This window comes from Carcharhinus amblyrhynchos, chromosome 16 (assembly GCF_965287045.1).
Source record: "Carcharhinus amblyrhynchos chromosome 16, sCarAmb.v2.hapA, whole genome shotgun sequence".
Taxonomy (NCBI): Eukaryota; Metazoa; Chordata; class Chondrichthyes; order Carcharhiniformes; family Carcharhinidae; genus Carcharhinus; species Carcharhinus amblyrhynchos.
In genome coordinates, this window is record NC_137339.1 from 59,676,153 (window position 1) to 59,703,941 (window position 27,789).

Sequence of the window (27,789 nt, forward strand, 5' to 3'; positions counted from 1 at the left end):
TGCAGCATGAGGATTCGCAGAAATATTCAACAATCAATACTAAGGTCCTCCTAATCAATACACAATGTTAGCTTTTGGTGTATCATCAGCTTGCACGATTTTTCAACGAAGAATAGAGAACATATCACAAGGTCTACCACAGGCAGCCACACCCGGATGATATGCTCATTGCAGGTAAAACAAAGATAGAACACTACATTAGGGGTGGCACGCTGGCACAGTGGTTAGTACTGCTGCCTCACAGCTCCAGGGACCCGGGCTTGACTCCCGGCTTGGGTCACTGTCTGTGTGGAGTTGCACATTCTCCCTGTGTCTGCGTGGGTTTCCTCCAGGTACTCCAGTATCCTCACACAATCCAAACAAAATGTGCAGATTAGGTGGATTGGCCATGCTAAATTGCTCCTTAGTGTTAGTAGACCAGCTAGGGTAAATATGGGAATAGAGTGGGATTGTGGTCGGTGCAGACTTAATGGGCTTCCTTCTGCACTGTAGGATTCTATGATCTATGTTCTATGAAAGCTACTATAGAGGAAGTCCTTAAGACAGTTTTCAACAGCCGGGTATGCGCTTAACAAGGGAGAAATTAATTTTTTTGGTACCTCAAGTGACCTATCTGGGTTACAAAGTGGACAAGGTATATCTATATCCTTTGAAGGATGCAGGAGATTAAGATGCCCTGGCACCCACCTTAATCCAGGAGTTACAGTCATTTAAGGACTGGTAACGTACTACAGGAAATTCATACCAAACCAGGCCTCCATGTTGGTTCCCCTACATCAACTGCTAAAAAAAAGATCAAGCTTGGAAGTGGTCCACCTGTCCAAGACCTTGTTTTTAAGAGAATAAAGCAATTGCTGCCATCGGCGAAGGTGTTAGTACATTACGACCCCAGAAAAGAGCTGGTGCTCATCTGTAATGTGTCACCATAGCACATTGATGGAAGAATGAAGAGGACATTGGCTACAGCAGAAAGAAAGGACACCCATATTGAAACAGATTTAACATAATATTTGGAGTGAAGAAATTTCATCAATATCTATTTAAGAGGAAGTTTGTGAATGTCACCAATCACAAGCATTGCTGGAACTATGAAGAGTTCAAAGTAGTGCCACTGATAGCATCGGCTCAGATCCAGTGATGAGCATTATTGTTGGCAGTTTGCAACTACCAATTGGAGCACCAGCCTTTAATTTGAGTGGCATATGCAGATACCTTAAGTAGACACACCACCAATAGTAGCCAAAGTAAAAGAGACGGCAGTAACTATGGATTTTCTGGATACCCTTCCTGTGGCCTCACATAATATATGTTTCTGGATGCAAAAGAACCCTGCGCTCGCAAAAGTGAAACACTCCATACTGACAGGGAATCCTAAATCCACCCTTATTGGAGTAGAAGCAGATGACAGTAGAAGACAGAATACTGCTATGGGGGCCACAAGTGTTAGTCCTGAGTGAGGATTGCTGTGCTGAATTATATCATGGCCACCCAGGCATGTCCAAAATTAAGATGCTGATGCTATATTTTGTGGCTGGAACAGATGCAGGTACAGCAGCACTAGTGGGTTAGTGCCAGGAATGCCAGCAGGGATACAAATTGCCGCTGACAGCAACCCTAACCCTTGAGAATAGCCAGGCAGACCATGGATTCAGCTGCATGTGGATTATGAAGTTACATCAGTCAGGGGCTTGATGTTCTTGGTCATAGTGGATGCCAATTCAAAGTGGTTGGATGGACGTAGGATGAATTCTGCAAACACAATGATAATGGGAGAGAAGCTTTGCACCTATTTGCAACACCTGGCATCCAGTGGTGCTTGTCTCTGACAATGAATCGACCATTCAACTACAGGACAACCCCACATTTCAGTACGGAAATAACAACCACGGAATTACTCAGGGGCAGACAGATCCGCGCCAGATTAAGCCTGCTATTCCCAACTCTGTGGGTTGGGGTGTGTGTGTGTGTGTGTGTGTGTGTGTGGAAAGGCAACAAGAAGCCCATGCAGATGCCATGACAATAATAGTCGCCAGGAGAGACAATTGGAGGCTGGTGATAAAGCCTGGGTAAAGAATTGAACAAATGATCCCACATAGTTACCGGGAATGGTTGAGACCAGAACAGAGCCAAAGGGAGAGGTCCTCCTGAAAAAACACTTAGATCAAGTGCAGGCGTTGAAACCACAGTCTGTCCCAGAACTAACTCAGCCCAGCGGTCCGCGGAGAATCTTCCCAGACCAGCCTGTCAGTCTCTCTGTCACCCATAGTTAAAACTTGGGGTTTGAAACGGACACTGCAGATGAAGCTGTGGCTACCCCTCTGCTGTCCAAGGAAGTGGGGGGGGGGGGGGTGAAATCGAACTCCAGTGCTCGCTATGCAAGAGAATGGTGCCTATCAGATCCACTCCACCAATGTCAGACGTCAAGTTTTAAGATTTGGACCCCGCATTGAAACATCGAAAGAGACAAATTAGGCGTTCAAAATGCCAAGGTTCCTTGGACTTAGGAAGGGATGGGGTGTAATGACTTCCATGAGGCCATTGAGGTTGGCTTCTTAGAATATGAACTCCCTGATTGCGCAGGCAATAATAAGATCAATCAGAGAGTCTTTTCTGAGTACATAACTTGGAATGTCTGGTTTCCTGGCACTCCTGATGCTGACACTGTATGTACTACTAAGCTTGTAAATAAAAGGGAACCTACTGAAGGACACCGGTCTCTGCTGTCTTATTTCAGGTTCCATCAGTAGTCTTAGGAGGCAATAGTGTTTGGTGGTGGGTAAAGTTTGGGAAACCCTGAGTTGGTTGATTTAAAACTGTTTTCTGGAAAACAGACAGTTTCTGTGTTGGCTGGACACTGGCAGGAGCACACAAATACACATGTTCTCACACACCCACATACACATACGAAAGTGGGGGGAGGGGGAAATAGAGGTGGAGAAGGGGAGGAAATGAGAGATAGATGAAGACGAAAGATAGGTTTTACATTTATTTATTAGTGTCACACGTAGGCTTACTTTAACACTGCAATGAAAATCTCCATGACGCCACACTGCAATGAAAATCTCCTTGATGCCACTCTCCAGCATCTGTTCAGGTACACTGAGGGAGAAGTTAGCATGGCCAATGCTCCCAACTAGCATGTCTTTCAAGTTGTGGGAGGAAACTTATGCACCTTGAGGGAACCCATGCAGATGCTGCACAGAGTGACCCAAGCTCGGAATAGAACCCAGGTCCCTGGCGCTGTGCAACAGCAGTGCTAGCCACTGTGCCAGAGGGGAGGGGAAAGGGGGAGACAGGAGAAGAGGAATGGGAGGAGTGGAAAGGTGGAGGAGGGAGAGGAAAGGGGAGGCTGAAGGAGGAAAGGGGGCAGGTGAGGGGTAAATACCCAGTACCTGGAATGAATAAGTAATTTTATTAAAAAAAATCAGTTTTGTTGACCAATACCACAGCATCGTTTGAAAAAATAATTAAAAAATCATTGAAGCTGAGGTACGTGTAAATCAAAGAAAGTAATAACCCAATCTTCAGCCGATGTGGGTCTCGAACCTCTAGAGTTTCGCAGTCGTAAATGGAACTCAATGCGGCTGCGCGGCGGCGGCCCCTCCCCCACCACTCTTCGAGGGGACGGGCTGAGTGACGTCACCGATCTGCATGTTATTACTTTCCGGCCCCGGGGACTGCGGGATGACTGACAGCTCCGGTTGCCCCTGGCGACGCGCGCGGCAGATTGGGGTGGCGGGGGCGGGGCGGGTGGTGGGACAGCCCAGGCAAAGCCTTGAGCTTGTGAATGGAGTGAGTCAGCGCCCACCGATGGAAGCGCCGGTAATGTGCACTCTCTCTCTCTCATGTCCTTCTTAATTTTTTTTGCATATTATTATCTGCTCTTTGCATAATTTACAGCGCCTTCTTTTTCATTGATTGCAACAGAAGGGGCAGGTGGGATCGGGGAGGCAAGCAGAGGGGACGAAGGGGAGAGAGAAATAGGCTAATGTAAACCAGCTACTGAGATATTTGCAGAAGTTATGCAGAAATCCATGTAATGCACACACACAAAAAGCACATTTGCAACAGATTAAACGTGCGAGTGGGTGAAGACCGCATGCTTTTGAATGTGTCAACGCAAAAGCAAAACAATACAACAATGCAGCGTAGCTCTATAAAATAGGAGCTAATGTGCAGTTATTCTTCCTGTGTGTGTGCAGGGTCACATCTTTGTAATTTGATTTCAGGATTAACTTTTACATTTGTAGAAAAGGATTTTAATCAAAATGTAGACATGGTGCTGGAGAGGCAGCAACACACAATTTGACAAGAGCTCATCTGCCAAATGGAGAGAGTGGCATGCATGCTGTCTGCAGCCACAAAACGTGTTTCTTTATAAATATTTTCCTTACGAAGTGAAATCAATGAAAAGGGACGGAAATTAATGTCTTGTGTATATTACACCCTCCTCCCTCCCTCCTCTCTTCCCTCCCTCTTGCAAAAAAATCAATTAAAAGGTGTGGAATTGAGGGAAATTGCGAGCATTCATTTAGCAGCACGCAGAAGAAGGAGCAGCAAGGGAAAGAGCGTGGTGCAACATCACAGGATTGCAATGTTACCAGGAGCTACAAAACGACAACCTCCACCTTCAGCAGAAACGTCCCTGCAAATTGAGGGGAGGGAGAAAGGAAGGGGAGTTGGGGTGGCTGGAGTACATTTAGGGCTTTGCTACTTTTATTCCTAACCATATATTATTCTTTCTTCTAACAGTTTAAACCGGTTAAAATGTCTGCAGGGACCATTTGAATTCGGTGCATTGTCGTTTATGTTGTGATGTTACATGTCTGGCAGCGAAACGATATCTATATATATGTGTGTATGTGTGCGCAAACAGAAACATTTTCAGTAGATTACATATTTTGCCGAAGGAAATATTTGCCAAAAGGTTAAGTCCACTCGATTGACCCTGAAATGCACAAAAATAGTACAAATGGTGCGGAGCTTTTGTAAAAAGAGATGGATGGGATGCATTATTGTAGAAGCATTTTTAATAGACGAAACATTCGCAGGTGAAGACAACATGCTTTCACCGTGCAATGCAATTTAAAAATACAATGCAACAAGCTTTGTTGGAAAATACTGGGCGCATTATTCCCAGTTGCTGTAATATACGAACAATTTTTCCAGTACTCGCGGTGAAGACAGCACGCTTTAACTGCAATGCAATTTAGAAAATACAATGCAACAAGATTTTTATGCAAGAACGCGTTATTCCCCATACTAAATATATTAATTTATAGATTAAATATTTGCATTTGAAGTCAGCGTGCTTTTAACTGCAATGCAAACCAGGCTTTACCAAGCTCTCATATTGAAACAGAGATTGGGGTGCATTATCCGCGGTTAACCTGTGAAACATCTTAAATGGGCAAAAATCGGCTACAGGTGAAAACTTTTACCTGATTGAAAAAAATACACAATGCAATGCATAGATTTGGTTGGATTTTTGTGTGGACTATGTTTTTGTCTTTTGGATGCTTTTATCTTCGCATGTATGGATTTGTGAAGGTGTGTTTGCGTGAGTGCGAGGCAGCACCAGCCCTATTGTGCTATCACCCTCGTTGCTGTGTGAGTGGAGTAGTGTGAATCAAACCACATCCCCCTTTTCCACCTCGCCTTACACACTGTTAAACCTTCCCCAGGAAGCATGTTATTTTGTAATGTGCTGCTTGGCTCTGGAGGTTGATGAGCTTCGCAGGGAAACTCAGGGTCCGCGGAGGGTGGTCCCACCCAGCAGGGCACACACTTGTGTTTGCGTATGCGGTCCCGGCTCCTACAGCGGGATTCCCACACCGATAACAGGCCACCTTCTGCCCATCAAATAACGCAGAGCAGAGGTTGCATTACGGGTCACTCAACGAGACCCTCTGGCCCACTGCGCACCTGCTGCCTAGGCCAATTGTTCTCCGAACTCTCTTTAGCCCCTGTCGCCAGCCAGGTGAGATCCTAATTGACATGCGTTTCAGGCCCGTTGACCCATTTCGGCCCTCGAGCCTCCCGCCCCCATATTCGACACGATCGTGGTCGATCTGATTCTGACATGGGCTCATGAGGTTCACTAGGATGATCCCTTGTAGGGAGGTAGGACTCTAATTGCAATTTAGAAGAATGAGAATTAGGTGATCTCATTGAAACATACATGATACTTAAGGAGCTTGACAGGGAAATGCTGAGAGGGTGTTTCCCCTTATAAGAAGAACTAGGACCAGAGAGCATAGTCTCAGAATAAAGGGGCACCAATTTAAGACTGAGATGAGGAATTTCTTCTCTGAGGGTGGGGAGACTTTGGAACTCCTTACCACAGAGAGCTGTGGGGAGCAGAGTCCTTGTGTGTACTCGAGGCTCAGATATATCGATTTTTGATCAGGAAGGGAATAAGGATTACGAGGAAAGGACAGGAAAGTGGATGTGAGGAACGTTGAATCAACCATGATCCCATTGAATGGTGAGCAGGCTTGAGAGGCCAATTGGTCTACTCTTGTTCTTCTTCCTTATGTCCTTCTGCAAACATACAAAATACAACCAGAAAGCCACTCAAGTCTGCTTGGCTGTTCGATTGGATCATGGCTGATCGAGTTGTGTTTCAACTTCCACATTTCGCATCGACCCAATAGCGTATGATTCCCCTGCCCTGTAAGAATTGATCTACCGCTACCTTTTGTTTGCAATGTGCCCCCCCTTTCCCTTTGCTCCAGACTTCCCTCATGAGGGGCAAACATCCAGAGAAGTTGACCCATCTGAAATATTACACATTCATAAGAACATAAGAACATAAGAAATAGGAGACCCTTTCCTCTTCAGACAAACCCTCTTTATTCCAGGAACCAGCCCACTGAAACTGCTCTGATGTAGCTCCAACATAAATATAATCCCTTCTAGAGTAAGGAGACCACAAATGTGCACACTTCTCCTGAACGTATAAGTTGCCCTATCATATATTGCAAACAGAAACTTTTTTAAAAAATCCTTTCATGCGATGTGGGTGTCTCTGGTTGGCCCAGCATTTATTATCCATCCCTAATTGCCCCTTGAATTGAGTGTCTCATTTGGCCATTTCAGAGGGCAGTTAAGAGTCAACCATATTGCTGCGGATCTGGAGTCATGTGTCAGCCAGACCAGGTAAAGATGGCAGATTTCCTCCCCTAAAGGGGACATTGGTGATCCAGATGGGTTTTTACAACAATCACAGTTTTTCAATAGCCTTATATTCCAGAAACCGGCTGCATGCTGGAATCCGGTCTCTGGATTACTCACCCTTTCACATTGACACTACGCCTCTCCTTGCTCTCGGTTCTTTCTCTTCTCTCCCTCGCTTGGGTCATTCTCTCCTTGCTTGCTATTGCTCTGCTTCTGTCTGTTTGTTTCTTCTCTCTGTCGCTGTCTCTTGTGCATGCTCCCTCTCTCTGTGTGTCTTTCTTACTTGCTTTTTTGTCCTTTCCCACTTGTTCTCTCTGTGTCTCCCCTCTCTTTTCCCTATCCCTCTCTTTCTTTTGTACTTTCTCCCTTAACTCCCTTGCGCTTTCAGTTACACACTCTCTCTCTTTTGCACTCATAGAATCCCGACAGTGCAGAAGGAGGCTATTCGGCCCATCGAGTCTGCACCAACCACAATCTCACCCAGGCCCTATTCCCGTAGCCCCACATATTTACCTTGCTAATTCCTCTGGCAGTAGGGTCAATTTAGTATGACCAGTCAACCAACCCGCACATCTTTGGACTATGGAGAAGACCGGAGCACCTGGAGGAAACCCATGCAGACGCTGGGAGAAGGTGCAAACTCCACACTTACAGTGACCCAAGGCCAGAATTGAACTCGGGTCCCTGGTGCTTTGAGGCAAAGGTGCTAACCACTGTGCCACCATGCTGTCCTGTCTCTATCTGCCTCTCACTCTGTGTGGTTTTTGTGTCTATCTCTCGCTTTCCATTGTGCTGTATCTTTCTGTCTCTCTTGCTCTCACTGTTGCACTCTCTCTCTCTTTCTTTTGCACTCTCTCTGTCTCTGTCCTCTCTTGCTCTCTGGCTTGCTATTGTTCCCCCTTGCTCACTCTTCCCTCTATCTTGCTGTCACACTCTCTGTAACTTGCCCTTGCTCTCTCTTCCTTCGCGCTCTATCTTTGTCCTGTCTAGCTCTCTCTCATGCAGTGTTCTACAGCACATGGTGAGACCACTCGGCCTGAAGCACGCCAGAAGAGCCACTCTTTTCAGGCCCTGTTCAGCCACTTTGGCAGGTTTGGCCATCCAGTTCAGTCGCATTTGTCCGATACGTTAGCTCAGTCTCCTCGTCTGTCACTACTTTCACCGCAGAAAAACCTCTGCTGTGACCAGTTCAGTTCCCTCACTAACCGCAGCCTTTTTTGACTGGGGGCTTCACCTTTGATCCAGCTTGGGGTTGGGAGCGACTGTTACCTGATTTTGCCCCTGATTTTGGCAACGGGTGGGTGAGGGGTGGCGTAGCAACTCCCATCAGATCACTGTCTCATTTTCCACACCCTCCATTAGATTACCTCACTACAGTCTAAACTCATAGGGGTACAAGCCGTGCTACACGTGCTTTAACCCTTGCAGCCCAGGCATTGTTCTGGAGAATCTGGGCTGCCCCCCCTCTCTGTCCAACTGCTATCTACTTCCTGAGGTCCGGTTGAAATGAGCCGAGATGGAAACATAGAAAATGGTTGCAGGAGTAGGCCATTCGACCCTTCAAGTCTTCACCGCCATTCAATATGATCACAGCTGATCGTGCACTCTTACTATCCCAGTAAGTTGGTGCCTGGGCTGGGGCATTTCAGCTATGTAGAGCAGGGAAGGCTTGGGGGGGGGGTAACTTGATCGAGGTGTACAAAATTACGAAGACACAGATACATAGATAGGGTAGATAGGAAGAAACTTTTCCCCTTAGTTGAGAGGTCAGTAACCACAGGGCATTGATTTAAGATCAGGAGCTGGAGATTTAGAAGGAATTTGAGGAAAATCTGGTGGGAATCTGGAACCCAGTGGCTGAAAGGGTGGTAGAGACAGGAACCCTCAGAGCATTTAAGAATTTAGATGAGCACTTGAAATTCCATGGCATACAAGGCTACAGAACAAGTGCTGGAAGATGGGATTAGAATAGATAGATGCTTGATGGCTTTCATGGACACGATGGGCTGAAGGGCCTCTTTCCGTGTTGTAAAACTCAATATCTTGAGTCTAATATCTCTACTGGCTTGGGGTCAATATACTTTTGGATAAAGCTCCTGTTAGATGTTAAATGCCACCATCAATACTTATCACTATTCACATACAAGCACTAGTATTTAATATTGTTAGTATGATGGGACTAATAATTGATTTTCTCAACGTTGATATAACACAGTGTCCCATGGGAAATGTTATTTGAATGTGGAGAATACCAAAGGTATTATAAATGGCAAGGCGGGGTGGGGAGGGGGGGGGGGGGGGGGGGCACGGCGGGGGGGGGGGGGGGTGGCATCCAGTCAGTAACATTGCCACAACACAATTGAGAGGCAGTCTTTGTCTCCAGTGCATTAGAAACTATGCAGCAAAGGTTCATTCCACTCCATTCATTCCTGGGGTGAGGGAGTTATGAGGATTGGTTGGGCAGGTTAGGCTTGCATCCATTGGAGTTTGGGAGAATGAGAGGCAACCATATTGAGACAGGTAAGATCCTGAGGGAGATTTGACAGCGGAAACTGAGAGGATGTTTCCACCTGTGGGAGAGACCAGAACCAGGGGATACAGTTTAAAAATATGTCTGCCTGTGACAACTTGGGGCGACTCAATGTGACGGGTATAAAACACAATTTATTCAGCGAGAAGAAACTACAACTGATGGATTTACAACCCATAACACATCTCCGTTCCCAACAACTCACCAACTCACTCCGCCCATCCCTTCACTCCTGATTAACCAAGATTCATGTGCTCACATTCCATTAGTCTGGCCCAGTCACATGGCCCATGAAGGATTGACTCTTAGCGAGGCCACGCTATCGCATCCCCCCTAATTCCTGGACCTGTATCTATAACAAAACAAATGTGAAGAGCAGTTACACACACATACAGCAACAAGATAACAGTGGGGACACTGGAGAAGGGGGGAGGTGTCAGTTAATAATGTCTGTCCGGTGACTTCTGGCCTCTGGTGGAATGCTGCAACTCTGCCAGGCACCCTCAGCACTGGAAGACACGGGATCCACAGAGGGAGCGGATGGATTAGCCACCTCTGATTCTAGGCTTATACTGGCCCCTTCTTCTGCCTCGGTCGCTGAATCCTTTGTTCCAACCCTGGGTGTCAAAATCTGAAATTCAGAAGCTGGTACAGATGAAACCAATACAGGGCACATATATGTGTCTTGTGGAGATGCCTCTGTCCTCCTACACACATGGTCAGCATGCTTCTCCACTTGACAGCCCTGTGTCTTCACCACATATGAGCTGAACCCTATCTTATCCATAATCTTCCCTGGTACCCAGGCAGGTCCACTGCCAAAACGAGGTTGTCAATATTAAATAATGTGTCCCCTTCCTGAGAGTCATGATGCTCTTTCTGAGAGGCTTTCCTAGCCTCCATCATCCCCAATTCATTTGAGAACATTAAGTCCAAACAGGTACATTGCTGATCCATTAGTAAGTTTGCAAGCGTGATCCCAGTGGTGGTGTGATGTGTAGTGTTATAGGACAACAAAAACTTGTCAATTGTAATGGCAATGGCCTGTGAGCCTGCTTTTATATGGAAGCTTTGAACATCTGCATGGGGCTCCGCCAACCCATTCAAGGCAGAATGGTAGGGGGCTGACCTAACATGACAAATGCCATTGGACTTGACGAAAGTCTGAAATTCATCAGCCTTGAATGCTATTCCTTTGTCTGGTGCCAACTCTTGAAGATCATGGATCCCAAATATCTGCCTCAGTTTCTCAGTGTTCGAAGTAGCTGTGGTGGATTTCATGAGTTGAAAGTGCAGCCACTTTGAATGGACATCTACTAGTATGAGGAACATGTGCCCCAAAAAGGCCCAGCAAAATCTAAATGAATCCATGACCATGGATGGCTCGACCATTGCCAGGCGTGCATGTTTGCTGGTGGTGATTGCTCTTGCTTGGTCTGACAATTTTCACGTTGCCCCACTAGTTGTTCCATTTCTCAATCAGTGCCAGACCACCAGACGTAACTCCTGGCCAATGCTTTCATTCTCCTCTGACCTGGATGGTCATCATGTAACTCTTGGAGCAGTAGCCATTGCCCCAGGGGTGGTACAATGACACAGCATCCCCAATGTACCCCAACTTTGCTGGTTATGTCAACCCTGGATTACAAATACGGCTCATTTGCTCTGCCTTGTTGAAGTGCCACCCTATCTGCAGCATTTTCTTAATCTTCAACAGCATCGGCTCCCTACATATCCATGCCTTAATGTGGGCTTTTGAGACAGGCAGAATGTCCAGGAAATGCAAAGCCAATAGTATCTCCTGCAGAAAAGGTGATGATGGTAGGATGGTCTGTGGCCGTGGGAGATGGCTTATTGCATCTGCATTTGATATCTTTGTTCCCAGCCTATGTTGGAGCATCTAGCTGCAGGGCCCATCTCTGCACCCTGGCCATGGGAACAGGCAACACAGCCTTATCCTCCTGCAAATGCCCCAGCAACTGCTTAAGGTCTCACACAATAGTTAAATTGTGCTTGTAGATGTACTGATGAATTTTGTTTTACTGTGTAAATGAATGCTAAGCTTTCTTTGTCCATTCATGAGTACTTTTTCTCAGCATCTGGCAAAGTCCTCAAATCAAATGTCTCTCCACCCCATCTGTGGGACAGAACCCCTCCAACCCCGATATGGCGAGGCATTATAAATGGCAACTAATGGCTTGTGTGGGTCTTGTAATGCCAACAACTTTAAAGCCTATTTAACATTGAGAGAAGCTACTTTTTTGTAAGTCTCCCAAATTCCATTGCTGTTGCTTTTTTAAAAGCTGGTGTGAGGGGGTGGGGGAGAGGCCAGGGGAGAGGGAAGGGAGGCATAATTTTTGATACTTTCAGCAGGAACTTCTTACAGTAACTGATTATTCCTAGGAAAGACTTAATTCAGTTCTATTTCATTTCTAGGAGCTGGCACATACACTTTCACCTCCTCTTCGAGGGGATACAATCCCATTGCATCCGCTTTCAAACAAAGGGACATAATAGTGATAACCCCTATGAGTTCTCTGCGGAGTTTCTCATTGATCTCCTTTTGGAACTTGTTGAATACGAGTCTCCTTGGTAACAAACTAATGTACCTTGGATACAGAGTCAACAAGGAAGGGCTACAACCTGTCGAGGGGAAAGTGAAGGCCATAAAATGGGCTCCAACTAGAAGGAACACAACATAGTTGAAGTTTTTCTGAGATCTCAGCAACTACTACAGGAAATTTATGCCGAACCTGGTGACTCTGCTGGCATCCCTCCATGACCTGCTTAAGAAAAACAAATATTTGTGGCAAAATGTCAGACAGCAATTGCAGTCGACAAACATATTGGCCCATTACGATCAATGGAGACCACTCATCGTAACCTGTGATGCCTCCTGCTTGGAATAGGAGCGGTATTCATAGAATCATAGAAACCCTACAGTGCAAAAAAAGGCCATCTGGCCCATCGAGTCTGCACTGACCACAATCCCACCCAGGCCCAATCCCCATATATTTACCCGCTAATCCCTCTAACCTACACATTTCAGGAACTAAGAGGCAATTTAGTATGGCCAATCAGTCTAACCCGTACATCTTTGGATTGTGGGAGGAAACTGGAGCACCTGAGGAAACCCATGCAGACACGAGGAGAATATGCAAACTCCACACAGACAGTGACCCAAGCCTGGAATCGAACCCACGGCCCTGGAGCTGTGAAGCAGCAGTGCTAACCATTGTGCTACCTTGCCACCCTGGTATTTATGCACTGTTGGGACAATGAGACAGAATGTTCAATGGCTTATGCCCAAATCGAGAAAAAAGGTTTGGTCATGATATTCATGGTGAATAAATTCCACCAATTACTCTGTGGTCAGCATTTCATCATAGTGATGGACCACAAACCTCTGTTGGGCCTCTTTGCAGAAAGCAAGGCGATCTCTCCCATAGCATCAGATCAGATCCAATGCTGGACACTGTTGTTAGGTGCCAATGAATACACCCTAGAACATTGTCCAGGAACACAGATTACCAACATAAATGCGTTGAGCTGCCTACCACTACCCACGAGCCTACCCTCACCTCCATAGATAAATGAAATCATCATGATGTTGAATTTCATGGACATTCTGCCAGTATCTGCCAGACAGATACTGTCTAAACCATGTAACTGTCTAAAATGCTTTTTAAAAGACACAATTTTATCTGCCTCTACTACTACCTCTAGCAGCTTGTTCCAGACAGTCACTACCATCTTGTGTGAAAAACTTGCCCCTCTGGACCCTTTTGTTTGTTTTCCCTCTCACCTTAAACCTATGCCCTCTAGTTTTAGACTCTCCTACCTTTGGGAAAAAATATTGACTATCTAGCTGATAGATGCCCTCATTATTTTATAGACCTCTGTAAGATCATTCATCAGCCTCTTATGCTCTAGAAAAAAGTCCCAGTTTATCCAGCCTCTCCTAATAACTCAAGCCATCAAATCCCAGTAGCATCCTAGTTAAACTCTTTCTAGTTTAATAATATCCTTTCTATAATAGGGTGACCAGTATGGCCTTACTGATGTCTTGTACAACTTCAACAAGACGTCCCACCTCATGTATTCAATGTTCTGATCAGTGACACCAAGCATGTTGAATGCCTTCTTCACCACCCTGCCCACCTGTGACAGCACTTTCAAGGAGCTATGAACCTGTACCCCATAATCTCTTTGTTGTATAACTCTCCTCAAAGTCCTACCATTAACTGAGTAAATCCTACCCTGGTTCGATCGACTAAAATGCACCTTGCATTTATCTAAATTAAATTCCATCTGCCATTTGTCAGTCCAATGGCCCAATTGATCAAGATCCTAGATAACCTTCCTCACTGTCCACTATATCACCAATCTTGGTGTCATCTGCAAACTTACTAACCATGTCTATTAAATTCTACTAAAATGGAGTGAGGGACATCCACGTGGCACCCTAGCACCCATCTTCAAATGGTCTGGCTGAGCTAACAGTCCAGGTATTCAAAAAACAACATGAAAAAACAAACTATGGGCTTTCTAGAAACAAAGCTTGCATGTTTCCTTTTCAATAATGGGACAAAATCGAACATGACAGAGGCAGTAATCTTGGCAAAGCTATTGATGGGCCAACTTCTTTGGACCAGGCTAAACCTCACTTTCCCAAACCTGGCAGTAAAATCAATAAACGAGAAGTCCAAAAAAGGGGCCATGATGGCATAAGCCTGACAGGACCTTCAGACTGGGAGACACCTTCCACACACGGAATTTCAGAGATGGCTCCTCGTGGATCCCAGAGTTGTCCTCTCAAAAACTGGCCCAATGTTGTATGCAGTAAAGGCTTTGGATAAGGCTATAAAAAAAGTTAATCACCTCTGCAATTGGGAACCCTCCACAGTGGTGACTGCTGCACCAGACATGCCACCAGTGACCTATGGCCGGGAAACTCCACCAGAAAACCCAAGAGAGGTCTATGAAGACTCAGCCTCAGAAATAGAGGCAAAGGCAGCGAACTTGCAGTTGGAGATTGTCACTGAGGACGAGCCCCCTGCAGTGGCCCTTTGACATTTCTCAAGGAAGAGATGTCTATTCCCATCCCCCTCCCAGTGCACATAACAGAAACTAGGCTACAGACCAAATGATAAAAACAGTCCCATCACCATAGGAGCGAGGGGGGAAACCATCAAACTTGGAGGAGGAGGGGTGTGATAGGCCCCATGAGTTCCATGGGGAAATCTAATTGATCTCCCTATGAGGCTGCCAAGTGGAACTCTTCTCCTGAACCTATTGTAAGGCAGATAGCAGGAAAGGTCTGCAGCACTATTGTCCAGGATGTGTGTATGTACGCCATGGAGCAGTGGCTTTATTTTGTGTTTAACAATCAATACCATCCTTTTTCAGTCTGGCTTCCTGAGTTATTACAGCAAGCTTCTCAGCTTGAAAGGTACATTTCTCATGTTTTAAATGTATGCTAGCTTCCTTAAACATCTTAAAGACTCTTTCAGGTTTGCATTATGTTCTTCAGGAGCCACATCGGTAAAGCTCATCATCCAGCTATACCACAGCTTAGAGGATCCCTTGTAACAGACTCTGTATAGTGCACTGAAAACTGGCACAGGCTGACATGACATGAAATGGCAATCTGGTGTGCTGATATAACCCCGTTGTGGGGATTTATTGTAACTAATCTAATGGAGTCTTCTTCCAGTTCCAGCTGTTGATAAACATGACTTAGATCCAGCTTAGGGTAAGTGAGCTCCTGCTAACTGAGCATAGAGGTCCTCTATCTTGGGTATGGGATAACAATCTAGTGAAGCTCCCCTGTTTACTATTAATTTGTACTCCCTACAATCCTCACAATATGGTCTGGTTTCAGGATGTGGACGATGGGTGTGTCCCATTCGGAAAACTGCACAGGCTTAATGATTCTGGCCTTTCATAGAACATAGAACATCGACCTTTTTAGTTCTACCTTTACTTTCTGGTGTAATGCATAGAGCACCAGACCTAGGTGCAGCCTCAGGGTTTAAGTAAATGTTGACTCTAACCTCTTTTTCTGACCCAGTTCCCTTTGAAATACTTCCTTATACTTACATAGGCGTTCTTGGAATCCCCCATCCTGGACATTAAATATTTCCATCCAGTCAGTTTTAATTGTTTTAACCAGTCCAGTTCCATGAGACTGGGTCTCCTTTCTTCAATCACCAGGCTGGGTAGCTGAGTTGGCTGGTGCCTGTAGAATACAGGCACGGATGTTGTCCCCACTACACAGTGTACCTCACCAGAACGACCTTAGAATGGGTGAGACTTAAGGGTTACAGTTCCTTCTGGAAATGTCTGTACATGTTTTCTCCTATGACAGTGCTTGCAGCAGTCATTTCAACTTCCAATTTCGGAGACTGGCCATTGGCGATTAAAGCAGTCACAGTGGGACCTTATTGAGTGTGTAAGCCTCGGATTCTTCCTTTGATTCCTCCTCCAGTTTATTCACAGGGGTTGTTTTCATCATTTTTTTGTTCTGGAGTTTCAGTCATCCACCCTGTGTAGCCTGTTTCACTTCACATCTAGTGGACAGGTGACCCATGATTATACATCTGAAACAGATACAATTCTTGCAAAAGCATATATCTTGTAGGTAGTCTCCCCCACACTGAAAATATGCTTCAGATTCTGGTGCTGAACAACTGTTCTTAGGCCCCGCTGAGTCCTCACTCAGGTTGTTTGTAACAGTAGCTGTTTCCCGCCACAACTTGTTTATCTCATTCTGCACACCTTGCAGCTTTCAAACTCCTTGTACAGCACACTCAATTGCTTGCGCCACAGCTACTGCTTTTTCTAGTGAAATTGTTGCGAGGTTGGGTAGAGTAATTGCAAACTGGGAGGTAGGAAGTTAGAATTTGATGTTTGTAAGAATGGCAAAATTGTAGAATGCTGGCGGGTGCGGGGGGAGGGGTGTGCAGCATGGTATGGTCCCTTTAAAAAGTGATGCTTTTCCTGTGTTTAAAAAAATGCAAGTACATACTTGAATTCAAACATATCAAAAGACTAAGCAGCTGTTTTTACCAAGACACAAGCTTTTGAATTTAGCCAATCAGTTTGAATCAGCACATGAATACCAGGATTGGTGGCATAGTGGATAGCGAAGAAAGTTATTTCAGATTGCAACGGGATCTTGCTTGATTGGGTCAGTAGGCTGACGAATGGCAGATGGAGTTTAATTTGGATAAATGCGAGGTGATGCATTTTGGTAGATTGTATGGGGGCAGGGCTTACTCAGTTAATTGTAGAGCATTGGGTAAAGCTACAGATTAAGGACATCTAGGGGTACATGTTCATAGCACCTTGAAAGTGGAGTCACAGGTGGACAGAATGGTGAAGAAGGCATTCAGCATGCTTAATTTCATCGGTCAAAACATTGAATACAGGAGTTGGGATATCTTGTTGAAGTTGTACAAGACATTGGTAAGGCTATACTTGGAATACTGTGTACAGTTCTGGTCACCCTATTATAGAAAGGACATTATTAAACTAGAAAGACTGCAGAAAAGATTTGCTAGGATGCTACTGGGACTTGATGGTTTGAGTTATAAGGAGAGGCTGGATAGACTGGAACTTTTTTCTCTGGAGTGTAGAAGGCTAAGGGATGATCTTATAGAGGTCTATAAAATAATGAGGGGCACAGATCAGCTAGATAGTCAATTTCTTTTCCCAAAGGTAAGGCATCTAAAACTAGAGTGTGTATGTTTAAGGTGAGAAGGGAGAGATGCAAAAGTGTCCAGAGGGATAATTTTTTCACACAGAGGGTGGTGAGTTGCTGGAACAAGCTGCCAGAGGTAGTAGTAGAGGCGGGTACAATTTTGTCTTTCAAAAAGCATTTAGATAGTTACGTCGATACGATGGGTACAGAGGGATATGCGCCAAATGCGGACAATTGGTATTAGCTTAGGGGTTTGAAAAAAAGGGTGGCATGGACATATTATAAACCTCTATGACTCTAATCTATTAAATTTAAATCTGATGGTTTTGGCAACCTAGGATCAATCCCATTGTGGAAAATATTGATATGTAATCAAAGATGTAAAAGAGGAGGCAATGAGACAAAATGAGAGCAACTGCCAGCTGCCAGAAATAACAGCTCTCAGCTGTCAACGTTCTCTTTCTCTCTCTCTCTCTCTCTCTCTCTCTCTCTCGAGAGAGAAAATCACTGGTTCCCATACCTTCATCTATGTCTTCGGGAAAGCACCATCTAGATAGTAAAGGTACCAAAGAAGAAGGAAGTTCCAGACTGAAGAATCAACAGAGAAAGCCCAGAATATTCTGGAATTACAAACCCTGGTTATAATTTAGAGAGTGACTAAATTCTATTTTTGTTAATGAGTGGGAATTGTATTTATTGGAACAGCATACCATTAGGGTCTTGTTTTATTTGGGAATAGTTAATAGTTGGAAGGGATTTATTCGGTTTGTTAATAGTGTAGTTAATTTGTTCACTGTTAGTTAGATAAATAAATTGTTATGTGTTGATTTTAGAGTGACTGTCAGAGATTTATTTTGCATTTAATCACTAGCAGTTGCTGAAGAGCAGGTCACACCAGTTTACAGACAATAAGATAAGGTACTCCTCTTTGGATGTTTTAGTGTTAGTTCTCAGAGAGGGGAATCAACCTCCGCTTTATAACAAAATCTTGGTTTGAGCAAGCAATTAATTTTGGGTGTTGAGATTGTTGATCCCACAAACCAAACAGTCCTTCAACATGTCTTCGAATGAAAGTCTGAACTCTCAATGCTCAGCCAGTCATTGAAGCTGGCCACGAAAATGGAGACCGTGTCTTTTGGCTCCCTAACTGTAGAATGAAATTTGTACCTTTGTTGGATAATGGAAGATTGTGTGTTTAGTGACCCTTAACCAAATTGACAATTGGTTGAAGGTTTTTGTGTTTTGAGTGTCGCTTCACCAGATTTTAAGTCCGTGGGCCGCAGACTGTGAGCAGTATCACCTTCTGTTGCACCTTGGCAGCTGTTTTATTTGCCATGGAAACATACCACTGTCTGTCATTGTATTGCCCACAACTCTTGATCTTGAGGTCAAATGGCTCTATTTTCTCGAATAGCAGCATCTTTAAAAAAAGTCTGAATCTTTGCTCCTTTGAACTTTGACTAAGCACATTCCTCCCCTTCTAAATCTGCACTGTGGACTTTCAATGACTGATCTGTTTTGCCCTCGCCGCCAGTATGGTGACTAGGTAGGGCAGGTATAAAACAGGAAGATTTATTCCATGAGGAGAAACTATTTATGAATAAAGGATTCATAACACAATAGCACAGTTCTGCTCCAAATGACTCCCCAATTTGCTGCGCCACTTCCAGCCCATAGGGATGCACTTCTTCACTCCTCATTGGCCGAGGTTCAAGTACTCATGTTCCATTGATTCTAGCCCAGTCTAATGGCTCGTAAAGGTTCACCTATTAAAATGGCTACACTAGCACACCACCATTGAAGACTCAGAGGGGCAGAACTTTCTTCGCACCAAGGATGGTTCATCTGTGGAATTGACTCCCCAAGGGAGCATGGGGTTTGGGGGGGGTATCACCGAATATGTTCAAGGCTGAGTTTGAGGGATTTCTGATTGACACAGGGGCTGAGATATGGGGGACAGGCAGGAAAGTGGAGTTGAGACCACAATCAAATCAGTGTTGGAATAGTCTCATGGGGCATAATGGCCACTTCCAACTCCTCTGTTCCAATGTTCCATCATCCATTAACATTCAATGGCATTACTATTGTTGAATTCCTCCACTATTAACATAGGGTTTAGCATTAATCAGAAACTGAACTGGATCCAACCATGTAAATACGGTGGCTATGATGTGGAGATGCTGGCGTTGGACTGGGGTAAACACAATAAGAAGTTTCACAACACCAGGTTAAAGTCCAACAGTTTTATTTGGTAGCAAAAGCCACTAGCTTTCGGAGTGCTTGCTGCCCCTTTGTCAGGTGAGTGGGAGTTCTATTCACAAACAGGGCATATAAAGACACAAACTCAACTTACAAAATAATACTGTGGCTACCAGAGCAGATGAGAGGTTGGGAACCCTGTGGAGAGTAATTAACTTTCTGAATCCCCAAAGCCTGTCCACCATCTGTCTACAAAGAACAAGTCAGGAATGTGATGGAATATTCTCCACTTGCCTCAACAAATGCAGCTTCAACAATATTGAAGAAGCTCAACACATCAAGGACAAAACTTGATTGGCACCCCATCCACAAACATTCACCCCCTCCATCACTGATGCACCATGTGTACCATGTGTACGATCTACAAAATGCACTGCAGGAATTCACCAAGGCTCCTTAGGCAGTACCTTCCAAACCCATGACCGCTTCTATCTAGAAGGATGAACAGCAGATACTCGGGAACACTACCATCTGGAGGTTCCCCTCCAAGTCACTCACCACCCTGACTTGAAAATATATTGGTCATTCCTTCACAGTTGCTGGGTCAAAATCCTGAAACTCCCTGCCTGACAGCACTGTGGATATAGTGACACTTCAGGGATAGTGGTGGTTGAAGAAGGCAGCTCACCACCACCTTCTCAAAGGGCAATTAGGGATGATAATAAATGTTAGTCTAGCCTGTGACACGCACTTCCCATGAAGGGATAAAAAAAACTTATGGAAGTGCTTTTGGAGAATCTGCTGGTGAGGAATCTGGGTGGGATATGGAATAAGTTGCCAGGATTGAGGGATGCAGATTGGAGGTGAGGGGGGTGATGAGAGGTAAAGGAGCAGTTAGTGGGTGGGGAGAGCCAATGAGGGAGGTGGAGAGGATGGGGACCAGATAAGATGCTGGGAGGCAATTGCAGAATCAGACAATGATACAATACTGGCGGAGACCATTAGGCCCAATCAGCTTGTATTGTCTCTTTAGAAGAGTAATGCAGTTTGTCCCCACTCTCTGGCATTTTCCTCAGATCTTTGCATTTCTGTCCCTCATAAATATTTACCCAGTTTCCTTTGGGCAGCTTCTGTTCAACCTGCTTCAGTCCTTTCCAAATTGGAACCATTGATTGCATTAAAAACATGATTTTCCTCATCTTATCCGATCACCTGTGTCCTCTTGAAACGGGAGATGGAGGCCAGAATTCTACCTATAAATTATAGGCATGTGTCCAATTCGCACGTGAGGACATCAGGTGTGTGTTCGACCTCATAGCGCCCTCATGTGATATTTTGGTCAGCAGGTATGCATATGTGCCTGAAGCTCCCTTGGCTTCACAGTGGCTGTTCCCACTCTGTGCCTCAGGGAGCACATTGGAAATGTCAGCCTGCACCCGCTCCTCCTCCGTCCTCAGTGCCCAAGCGATTCACACCACACCCGAGGCTGCGCTGAGCCCCTCAAAACGCGCCTTTCACCCTGGATGGCCAATTGGCCATCCTGTGCAATATTGCATTCACCAAACCCGTTTCAGTGGCTTCGGGAGCTTCTTAAACATAAGAACATAAGAAATAGGAGCAGGAGTAGGCCACCTAGCCCTTCGAGCCTGCCCCGCCATTCAGTAAGATCATGGCTGATCTGAAGTGGATCAGTTCCACCTTCCCGCTCTCTCCCCATAACCCTTAATTCCCTTGTCTGTCAAAAACCTATCTACCCATGACTTAAATATACTTAGCGAGGTAGCCTCCACCACTTCAATGGGCAGAGAATTCCAGAGATTCACCACCCTTTGAGTGAAGAAGTTCCTCCTCAAATCTGATCTAAACTGCCCCCCCCTCCTTATCTTGAGGCTGTGCAATCTAGTCCTGCTGTCCTTTCTAAGCGGGAAGAATCTCTCTATCTCTACCCTATCCATTCCTTTCATTATCTTATACGTCTCTATAAGATCCCCCCTCATCCTTCTAAACTCCAACGAGTACAGACCCAGTCTATTTAGTCTCTCTTCATAGTCCAACCCCCTCATCTCTGATATCAGCCTAGTGAACCTTCTCTGCACTCCCTCCAAGGCCAATATATCCTTGCGCAAGTGCAGCGACCAAAACTGCACACAGTACTCCAGCTGCGGCCTCACCAGTGCCCTGTACAGTTGCAGCAAGACCTCCCTGCTTTTATATTCTATCCTCCTCGCTATAAAGGCCAGCATTCCATTTGCCTTCTTGATCACCTGCTGCACCTGCAGATTGGGTTTTTGCGACTCATGCACAAGGACCCCCAGGTCCCTCTGCACTCTAGCATGCTGCAGCTTTTCGCCCTTTAAATAGTAATCCCTCCAACTAATATTCCTGCCAAAGTGGATGACTTCACACTTGCTAACATTGTACTCCATCTGCCAGGTCCTCGCCCACTTGCTCAGCCTAACCAGATCCCTCTGCAGACTGTCCACACCCTCTGCGCAATTTGCTTTTCCGCTCATCTTTGTGTCATCAGCAAATTTCATCACCCTACACTCAGCTCCCTCCTCCAGATCATCTATATAAATGGTAAATAGCTGAGACCCCAGCACCGATCCCTGCGGCATTCCAGTAGTCACCAACCGCCAATCAGAATAGCACCCATTGATACCAACTCTCTGCCTCCTATTTAACAACCAATCCTCTATCCATGCTAACACTTTACCCCCAACTCCATGCACCCTAACCTTCTGAAGCAACCTTTTGTGTGGCACCTTATCAAACGCCTTTTGAAAATCGAGAAACACCACATCCACCGGTTCCCCTCTGTCTACTGCACTAGTCACATCCTCATAGAAATCCAATGAATTCGTCAAACATGACTTCCCCTTAACGAATCCATGCTGCATCTGCTCCATCAAACTATTCCTTTCCAGGTGCCTCGCTATTTCTTCTTTGATGACGGATTCAAGCATTTTTCCAACTACAGATGTTAAACTAACCGGCCTATAATTCCCTGCCTTTTGTCTGCTACCTTTTTTAAACAGCGGCGTAACATTAGCTGTTTTCCAATCTTCCGGCACTTCCCCTGAATCCAGCGAATTTTGGTAAATAATCACTAAGGCATCCACTATCACCTCTGCTATTTCCTTCAGAACCCTGGGATGCATTCCATCCGGTCCTGGGGACTTGTCCACCATCAGTCCCGTTAGTCTATCAAGCACTACCTCTCTAGTGACAGTAATCGCATTCAGGCCCTCAACTCCTATCATCCTTCTATCTTTAATATCCGGCAAACTATTTGCGTCTTCCTTTGTGAAGACCGAGGCAAAGAACTTATTTAAGGCCTCAGCTATTTCCTCATCTCCCACCACTAAATCCCCCCTCTCATCCTCTTAGGGTCCAACATTCTTGCATGTAAGATTCAGGAAAGAGGGGTCTCTTTAGTTTATTGTGACCCTTCATGTTAACATCTTAAGTATAAGACACTAGCTAGGCCTCATCTGGAGTTGGCATCCAGTTCTGGGTGCCATTCTTGAGAATGGGTGTGAAGGCATTAGAGACAATACAAAGGAGATTGACAAGAATGATTCCAGAGATAAAGTACTGTAGCTATGAGAATAGTTTGAGAATTTGGAACTGTTTTCCTTGGCGAAAAGAAGGCCGAGAGTAGACCTAATAGAGTTATTGAAGGACCAGAGGGGTTGGGATAAAGTAAACAATGGCAAACCGTCCCCTCTCAAGAGAACATCAAGGTCTAGAGAGCACAGAGTCAAGATCATGAGCAAAAGGAGGTGAAGTAATTGAGGAAACATTTTTTCACCCAGAGGAAACACTTATTCACCCAGAGGAAATGTTTATTTGCCCAGAGAAAACATTTGTTCACCCAGAGGAAACGTTTATTCACCCAGAGAGTGGTTGGAGTCTGGAATGAGCTTCCTAAGAGGGTGGGAGAGGCAGGTTTGATTGAGGCTTTCAAAAGAGAACTGGATTGCTATTTGAAAAGAGGGAATGTGTGGCGTCACAGTGTGGGATGAGGCAGAATGTTCCTTTAGAGAGCCAATGTCAACTGGACGGGCCCAATGGCTTTCTTCTGCAGTGTAAAGGTTTGTGACACTGTGAAGGGCATTAAGGACAGGAGAGAGTTTAAATTCAACAGCCCTGAAATCAGTTCTGACCGAAAAGATGTTTTAAATTTTGGTCCCTCTCCATAAGTGGGCGGCACAGTAGCACAGTGGTTAGCACTGCTGCTTCAGAACTCCAGGGACCTAGGTTCGATTCCTGGCTTGAGTCACTGTCTGTGTGGAGTTTGCACATTCTCCTCATGTCTGTGTGGGTTTCTTCCAGGTGCTCTGGTTTCCTCCCACAGTCCAAAGATAGGCGGGGTAGATTGATTGGCCATGCTAAAATTGCCCCTTAGTGTCCTGACATGTGTAGGTTAGAGGGATTAGTGGATAAAAATGTAGGCAAATGGGGGTAGGGCCTGGGTGGGATTGTAGTTGGTGCAGACTCGATGGGCCAAATGGCCTCTTTCTGCACTATAGGGTTTCTATAAGCTGTGGCATATGTCCCAATCCTGCAGTTTTGCTGCGTATATAGAAACTAGAAGCAAGAGGAGGCCATTTGGCTCTTTGAGATTGCTTTGCCATTCATTTTGATCATGGCTTATCACTAAAACCATTATCCTGATCCTGTCTTTGCCCCATATCCATTGATCCCATTAGCCCCAAGTGATCCAGTTTCTATAAATAACCCCACAGCACACTTGAGATAGGATAAACTCAGAGTGTTAATTTATTTGCACACATTCAAAATGCAGAACTCATATACAATGTAAAAGGAGTAGAGAAAGAAAGAGCAACAGGGCACAGGCCACATGGAAAAGAATTATTATTTCACTTGAGTTCACAGGCAAAGGACAATAAGATATTCCTTCACAGAGGTCAGCAGCCTAAAAACAAAAGCTGGATAATTCACTTTCCCTCTAGTGACAATTCCCACAATGAGATGCATCAATTGGACACTTTCACTCATAACCCCTTATTCGCTCACTTAGACTGTCCACTCACAACCGCTCCCTGCCTCACTCTAACCCTACACTCACAATCTCATCTTCCCTTACTTCAACATACCATTCACAACCCTTCCCTCCCTTACTCCCACACTCTCACTCACAACTCCCACACTCCAGTCACAACCTTTCCCTGTCTTGCTCTGACCCTCCCACTCTCAACCTCTCCCTGTCTCTAACTCTCCACTCACAACCTCTCCCTCGCACCAAATTACCACACACAAGCTTTCTCTCCCTCACTCTGACTCCCCCACTTGCAACATCTCCCTCCCAAATCCAACCCTTCTGTCACAACCTCTCCCTCCCACCCTCAACCTCTCCCTGCCTCACTCTAACCCTTCACTCACAATCCCTCCTTTGCTCCAAATTACCACACACAAGCTTTCACTCCCTAACTCTGACGTTCCCACTTACAACCTCTCCCTCCCTAATCTGACCCCGCACCAACAACCTCCCCCTCTGTGTGTGTGTGTGTGTGTGTGTGTGTGTGTGTGTGTGTGTGTGTGTGTGTGTGTGTGTGTGTGTGTGTGTGTGTGTGTGTGAGAGAGAGAGAATGTGTGTGAGAGGGAATGAGTGTGAACGCTGAGCAGAAAAATGTGTTTGTGTAATAGATGTCTATGTGAGAGAGAATAATAGATGGCTATATGAGAGAGAAAAAGAGAGAATTCAGTGATTGGAGGCTGAGGGGGGAGGGCGGGGGGAGGAGATCTCATTTCTTGCACTGCTCTGCCTTCTAACCAATCATCCATATTGATGGGATTGGATGTGTTCACTGATATCTTCCTTCCTCAGCCTGTATCTTGTGTGAGGATCTATCATCTCCAGATCCCCAGAGCTTAACCTCTGACCCACAAAAGATCAGAGACAGTGAGGGCTGCCTGCCTTCCTGCTCCAGGCATGGTCAGGTCTCTAACAACCCCTGTATTCCCAGCACCCTGTGGAAGCATATCATTAGGCAGCCCATGGACAGGAATTGACAGGAGCAATGTTGGTGCAGGGTGAGGGGCGTGAAGAAACAGAGAGAGGGAAGCAGAGATAGAGGGATAAGGAGACATAGATAAAGAGAGACAGAAACAGTTATAGAGTGTGAAGGAGAGAGAGTGAGAGAGAGAGAGAGAGCAGCATTTCAACCTCAGCTCCATGTCAGAGATGTTGCTGCATCTTCCTCACTTCAAAAAGATTTAATATCCCCTCCCACTCCCCTATTGTCACTTTTCAAGGGTGTGGGATTGTATGGTGCGCCTCCTTTAGCCTGAGTTGAAACCTCATCAACGATTGTTATGGGTCCCAAGACACTCACTCACTGAACCCATCGTTGTGATTTATTGTGCTGTGCAGAATCAGGCCAGGCCACACCCTGGTCTGGATAGATCAGCTCACTGCTTGAGCTCGGGGAACTGCATTTGCTCCCGTTCTGTTTCTCGATCGATTAGGGTACGGACCATCACCTTCTCCTTGCACCACTATATTTTATCTCAGCTCGCCTATTGGTGCAGAATTTGTCTTTCTCCATCCCACACCCCTCATATTCCTACTCATCCTTACCGATGGACCAAGTCATTTGTTATTTTGCTCCGTTTATCTCCCCTGGGGCCTCCCCGTTTCTATCTGTGCAACTGAAAACCCCAGTCTGCTTACCGCAAAGGGAGATCCCAGTTTGCTATTCATAGGTGGGGAAAGCATTCCCTCTCTCTCTCTCATCCTGCCCGATCCTCACCAAATAACTGTTCATTTTATTCTGAAGCGTCTTGCCGGGATGTTCCTGTGTGCTGCCCCTTCCCCATGCAATTACATTTCCTATAGGAGTGGATTGGTTGGATCACTATCCCAGGGATAGTGGCTATTGAAATGCTAATACTTTAATAGTCATTGGGGGAGGCTTGGATAACTGTAATAGTACATAATAGATAATAGATAATAGTAATAGATAATAGTACGTAACTGAGAAGGCACGTAAAACCCTTCACAGAACCTTACAACTGTATTCTAAATGAACTTTCTCCACCCTATTTGATAGATTTTAATTTTCAGGAGCAGGGTACCTCATCCCCCTCCCCCCCTCCCCCAAACCCAGCAGACCAGATTCCTCTTCCTGTGGACTCGCAGTTTGAAGAATATCAGATGCATAAGTCTCTGGAACTGTCACGAGGCTGTGAGTGGTGCCATAACCTGGGACCTTATGAAAAGACAAAACACAACATTTCCCATCTTTAATGAATGAGATCAGGATGGGGAATCATATGAACAAGGGCTGTGTGGTAGCACAATAGTTAGCATTACTGCTTCACAGCACCAGAGACCCAGGTTCGATTCCTGGCATGGGTCACTGTCTGTGTGGAGTTTGCATGTTCTCCCTGTGTTTGCGTGGATTTCCTCTGATTTCCTCCCACATTCTGAAAGACCTGCTGGTTAGGTGCATTGACCTGAACAGGTGCCAGACTGTGATGACTAGGGGAATTTCACAGTAACTTCATTGCAGTGTTAACATAAGCCTTTTTTGTGACGAATAAATAAACTTTAAAAAAACTTTTATTTTGAAAACAAAGTATGCAGAGTCAAGTAATGAGAGGAAGACAGGGCAGAAAGGAAAAGTAATTTAAAACGTAAATCAAGTCAAATAATTTGCTGCTAGCAGCAGTGAGATTCCATCCAGCAGATCCATTTTAGCCCAGTCAAGTTGTGCTCAGTTGTATGTCAACAAGAGTCTGGAATCTCACTCCAAGAGATCGGGATGAGGTTTGGGCTCAGCCAGAATGGGTTGTAGAGAGTCAAATATGAGTTTACCTGACAAATGGTCAGCAGTTTACACATAACAGACACTCCTGATACATGAAACATCAGTGACTTGGCTCCTGTCCCCCCAGCTGTTACTGAATGTCCAGAGCGCTGTACAGGATACACTCCGTCTCAGCAGTGGACACACTGTGAGTCTGAACACTATCAGACTGTGTAAGACACGCTGTCTGAGCACGGTATCACACTGTACTGGATACACTGTGTCGGAAGACTATATCACATTGTGGTGGATACACTGTGGGTCTGAGCATTTTATCACACTGTAAGGATACACTGTAAATGAGCGCTGTATCACACTGTGCAGGATACATTGTGTTT